The 6,000-nt window shown below is 32.3% G+C and overlaps 1 protein-coding gene across 3 annotated transcripts in view; it reads right to left on the minus strand.

Annotated features, from left to right (window-relative positions):
* The window catches only part of LOC134711717 (hemicentin-1-like), a 45,931-nt gene extending 44,135 nt beyond the window's left edge, over positions 1-1,796 (minus strand). The window contains exon 1 of one of the 3 annotated variants that reach the window (XM_063572528.1): positions 1,728-1,796. The gene's annotated coding sequence lies outside the window, so the exon portion shown is untranslated. The remainder of the gene's footprint in view (positions 1-1,727) is intronic. The other 2 variants (XM_063572530.1, XM_063572529.1) reach the window with 2 other exon arrangements.
* Positions 1,797-6,000: the final 4,204 nt, after the last annotated feature.

A 6,000-nucleotide genomic window follows, 5' to 3' on the forward strand; every position in this document is an offset into this window, starting at 1 on the left:
TTTTACATAGAGTATATTAAAACCTTCAATTTGATAAATCAGATGACCCCATTCCCCCAACATCGTCAAAAATGATGCAATATCAATTATATGAATAAAACTTATGAAACTTACAAAGTCAATGCAAAACATAAAAATTTCAAATTCATTTTATTGGGTATTTTATTCATTGAATGATTTTGGTATTTGGTCAAACTTATAACCATGTTAAATCCTTTAATTTCATTAAATTTAAAGTTGTTGTTGGTTCAGAAACACATGCCTTCGCTCGCAAAACTTCAAACTGAATTATCTCTGTAACTATAGTAGATATCCTAAATCTGCTAAATGATAAATGATATGCAGTTTATTGACAACACTGTAGAAAAACAATTCAACTCAGGACCACTTAAACTTTACAATTGAAAATCTTGAATTACTGATCATATTTACAGTTTATAGTTGGGTGATGTCTGTTACCTTTTAAAAGATATACACATGTTACTATAGTTTTAAGAATTATGTTGACGTAACTTTTGAACAGACGGTCGGACACTTTTTAGTTTAATGTATAAAATGTAGAGCTCGTCGAGAGGAACATTGTATACGCTGTATGTATGCAGCAGATTGTTATGGTTTTCTTTTTATGTCAGCTTGAAATTGCAGCGTAATTTTTTTTTGCACTCAGTGACCTTTTCAATTAAATTCTATCTCTGATACTTTTTGAGAAAAATGCAAATATAAGTAATTGCTTCAAGGGGGTATAACTCTCAAAATGGATGATGAAATCATATGCAGCCTTATATGGTAATACATCATGATGAGATCTACCTATTGTTAAAATAAGGTCATGATATCTTAAAAAAACAACGAGGGGGGAAGTGTTTTAAAAAAAGGAAAATAACTTCTAAAGGGGATGATGAAATCCTACAAAAGTTCATCTGGTAAAACTTTATGATTAGGTCTATCGATGGTTAAAATTTTGTAATGATAACTCAAATAGAAGCGGTGGGAGGGTGTGCAAAAAAAAAGGCTGGAAGAAAAAGAAAAAAAAACATAAGAAAAACAATAAGGTCTTTCCTCGCGTAGAGGAAAGACCTTAAAAAGAGAAAAATACACTAGAAAAACTAACGTAGTGGAAAGACCTTAAAAAACATTAGAAAAACAATAAGGTCTTTTCTAACGTAGTGGAAAGACCTTAACAAATCATTAGAAAAACCATTAAGACGAGGAAAGACCTTTTATAAATATGCACATAAAAGTATTGGTGTTACAGACGATTTTTCCATATCAGTCAGTTAATACCTGATACCAAACCAAACTGATTACCAGATAATCGTATATCTTGTTTGTCATATTGCTGATGTTGAATGCACATAACTTTATCATTTATAAGTTTTGACTCTGTTGAAGTAATACGATTTTATTACACGCATTGCATGACAGTTTTTAGACGAATATAGTGTTTTTTCCAGCATTCAGGCTATTCGATCTAGAATTTTTCAGCTTCATTGTTTCCAATTTCTTTTGAATCGTAAAAATCGGCTTCCTTTTTATTTAACGTTCAGCAGATATTTCTTTGAGACAGTATCTTATCATAATAAACTTGATAACAAAATGGTCAGGTTTTAATTTAAAACAAATAATATTCTACGATGCTCATCTTTAATCACTCACTCTTAAATATAAATGTAAAAAATGTAAATTCGCTGTAAAACAAATATTGCAAAAATATAAACAAAACTTACTGCTTAGATCTAGCCACCTGCATACCTAAAAGTGACTATGTACGCCCCTTTACCTTTATCGAACAATTGGTCAAATGTCGACGTACTGTGCTGGATCCAATACCGGTTTACAAAAGAAACGTTAGTTTTAAAATAATTAACCGATATGTCAGACTCGCTTCAAATCTGAAATGTATATATTTATAGAGGTTTTTAAATGCCTTTTTGCATGCAATGTTTTCAACTTAGTGTTATCAATTATATAAGCTACATTTAATTATTTTCCATTCAATAAATCTCTGTCTTGTTATATTGTAGAAAAAAATATCCAAAAATCTGTTTTTGAACAGAACCAAAAGAGCGAGGAAAAAATCACGTAAAAGGGGCACTAGCTGTATAATTCATGTTCACTGATTCTGATCAATTCTCATATTTGATTTATAACAGTGTAAGATATTTCTCCAAACTATCTTAAGAAGTCTAAACAAAACAATAAACAAGGTAAAGGCATTCAAATACGTAGCTTCGTTTTGTGTGTATTTGAGTTTAGACGGCATCTAGTTATTTATAAAAATGACTTCTATAGTCATCCGATGACCCATATAAGCGATGTAAAAATAAATATAGATATAAATAGATTAAGCAAACACGTGCTGTTGAATTATTCTAGGTCTATTAAATTTCATTTTACAGATAAAAAATAAATATTCATCATCGTTTTTACCTGTATAAGAAGTGTTATTTGTGGATCAAATCAGTCAATCAAATGTTTCATTTTCAATGGTGACATTCCACCGTGTCGAACGCCACATGCGGGTTGTCGGCTATGTTTAACACGGGTTGGCAATTTTGAAACGAAGAAGGTTTTTTCAAATTGTTAAGGATAGTTGGGTCATCGTATTCATGTTACATTGAAGCTGTTGTGTCATTGTTATTAAAGATGCAGGTGAGTGTTTCATTGGAGAGAGTTATCAGGTTTGTTTTGGAGTGAGTTCTTTTTGCGGTGTTCATGGGTGCTTTGAGAGGAACCTAGTGATGAACTTTGATGGAGTTCGACTTTTGGTGGCTTCCAGCAAATCTTTTATGAAGGTCTGCCATCTGTGATTTTCCTCCATGTTTCAGATAAAGACCGATTTATATGCAAATCCATTCTAATTTTATCAAAAGTCTCTACCCCTTGAGACGGAAAATCTGACAACCCGAGTGACACTTTATATTTCAACGAAAAAGAAGTAAAAATGTATTTGGTTTAATTCCAAGATAGGCATTCAATTCTATATAAAAAATACGTGAGGAAGACGTCTAAAGTAGTTTGTTATCTAGCAGTTTGCATATAGAGCCTAAAAATTTGCAACACAGAAAACAAGGGAGAGGTGTTTGAGAAAACAGAACAATGAAAACGACTGCTTCTACTTGCAGGAAATAGATTATTTTTAAGTTCCTTCCGTGCATTCCGTACATTATATGGTACAAATTAAGGCAACAGTAGTTTACCGATGTTCAAAACTCATAAATCCATGGACAAAAAACAAAGTCGGGGTATCAAACTAAAACCGAGGGAAACGCATTAAATATAAGAGGAGAAAAACGACACAACACTGAAATTTAACCCATACACAGAAACGGACCAAGCATCAGACAAAATCCCACGAAAATAACAAATATAACATCTAAACCAAATACATGAATTTGGGATAGACAAGTACCGTGCCACGTCTTATCTTAATATCTCAAAAAGAAGAGAAAACAACCGACGCAACGTTAAAATATAACACACACAGAAACGAACAATAATATAACAACGGCCATCTCCCTGACTTGGTGCAGGACATTTCTAAAGGGAAAAAACGGTGGGTTGAACCTGGTTTTATGGCATGCCAAACCTCGCCCTTTAATTGCAATTTTAAATATAACATTGAAATAACAACATAATATTACAGGACTACAGTACAAATAAATAGGAGATCATATTAGACAAAGAAACACATGATAAATAGATAACAAAAAGCATCAGGTTTAAAATTCAATACGCCAAAAACGCGCCTCGTTCACACAAGACTCACCAGTGACGCCCAGATATAAAAGATCGAAAGTGAAAAAAAGTACAAAGTTGTACAGCACTGAAGATCAAAAGTTGAAAAGGGTTGTGCCAAATACGGCGTTGTTTTTATGCCTGGGATAAGAACATCCTTATTATTTACAACAATTAATGCTATTGCAAACAGTAAATTTAATCAAATGAATATGAAAGAGATATACATAATGAAACTGAAGTATTAACTAATTACAGAAAACAAAACCCAAATACATAATGTAAGACCAACACGGAATAGACACACCCGATTCAGTCCAGGCCTCAACGCAATAAATAATAAAATGACGTCACATACGATGGCGAAAAGGCACAAACAGTACGTCACATTTGGTTTTATGAAATTTAGAAACAGCATGACGTCACATATGAAAAACTATAATTCAAAATTAAGATAGAATTAGGATTGATTTAAGATTATATTAGAACTAAACCCTGATAATACAGTTAAACACAATGCATATTGCAATACTTATTAATAGCAATTAACTATAATATATTTATGTCTAGGTTGTTATGAATCCAACTTCAAACGTAAATTATCGTACACAATTAAATTTAATAAATGAAGGCGGTGATTATTTTTTCTTTCCATAACATATAAATATAATAAAAAAGATGTCAACACATTTGACAAAATCCGATGAGAATTACAAATATAACATTAAACATTTAAACTAAATACATGAATTTGGGATAGACAAGTACCGTTACACGTCTTATAGTAATGCGAATTCACATTCAGCAAAACAGTCACAATCGGGAATAAGTCACGTTTGGTAATTTGAAGATTAGACGACATAATAACAAACCACAATCTATCAAGTGGTAAAAATATTCTTAGCTAGTTTTGTTAAAGACACATCGTATGGACCCACCAATTCGTGATGGTGTCCATAAAATTTACGGAGTGTCAATTTTAATCTGTCCTCCTCATAACTTTGTTGTAGCAGTTTCTGCGTAAGGAGCACACTCCTGTATATGAAGTCCGTATAGTGTGAACAAGCACGTGAATAATGTATCAATTGTGATATGTAAACACCATACGAAGGGGCAGAGGGTATGTTACTGCTGAGAAATGGGAAATTGATAATTGGGAAGTTGAAATAGTCCCGTTTATCATAGATTTACGTGTGAAGTCGTCCATCTACGTCAATATTGAGGAAAAGATCAAGGTATGAAGCAGTCCTTCTAGTATCAGCAGTATCCTTAATTTCAAGTTCACTGGCATATGTGAGATGTTAGTATTGGCTGAAGTATGGGTTATTCAATGATAGAACATCATCAATATATCGGAAAGTAAAATTAAAGAATTTCGCAAGGTGCTTTTTCTTTTTGTCTTTTAGAAGGTTCTGAATAAATTCTGCTTCATACGAGTACAAAAACAAATCAGCCAGCAGGGGTGCACAATTAGTACCCATTGGAATACCGACTGTCTGTTGAAATATGAATCCTCCAAACTCAACTAATATATTGTCGATCAAAAAGTCCAGCATTTTGATAACATCATCTTCAGTATATTTTCTGGAAGATTCAGTGTGATTCTTCACAAAATATGAATTATTGTATCCCAAAACAAGAAATTTATATCTACGATTCCCATTTTTATAGAAAAAGCTCTGTTTTATGAGATGATGAAGCCGATCTTTCAAATTAGCATAGGGAATAGTAGTATATAGCGTAGAAAAATCAAAAGTTTTTATGTTGCTGCATAATTGCAAAGATTGTGATCTAAGGTTAAACAGTAGATCTTTTGAATTTTTGAGAATCCACATCTGGTTAACACCACTGGTAGAATATATTTTTGAAGCCCATCATTAACTGTAGAAAAAATAATAGTCAGTACTTAAGAAAGATGTTTAGTCGAACATTTTGTAGACCCAGCTATGTATCGTTCATTATATGGAGTTTTGTGTAATTTAGGTATCCAGTATAATGAGGGCAAGTTTTCTTCGTTTTCTTTGATATTGATACCAAAAAGAAAGAAGGACAGATTTATGATTTTGTAAAATTTCATCCGTGGTAAATGATGTTAAAGAATATGTAGGATTACCAGTAGTTTTATCAATTCAAAGCTCTGTAGTGAGACATTGCAAATAATGTTTTTTTACATATGAAGACAATATTATTGGAGGCTTTATCTGCTGGAGCAACGACATCTTTGTCATGCAAAGAGGATAAAGCATCCACAACCTCCGGATT

Source organism: Mytilus trossulus, chromosome 3 (genome assembly GCF_036588685.1).
Source record: "Mytilus trossulus isolate FHL-02 chromosome 3, PNRI_Mtr1.1.1.hap1, whole genome shotgun sequence".
Classification (NCBI taxonomy): Eukaryota; Metazoa; Mollusca; class Bivalvia; order Mytilida; family Mytilidae; genus Mytilus; species Mytilus trossulus.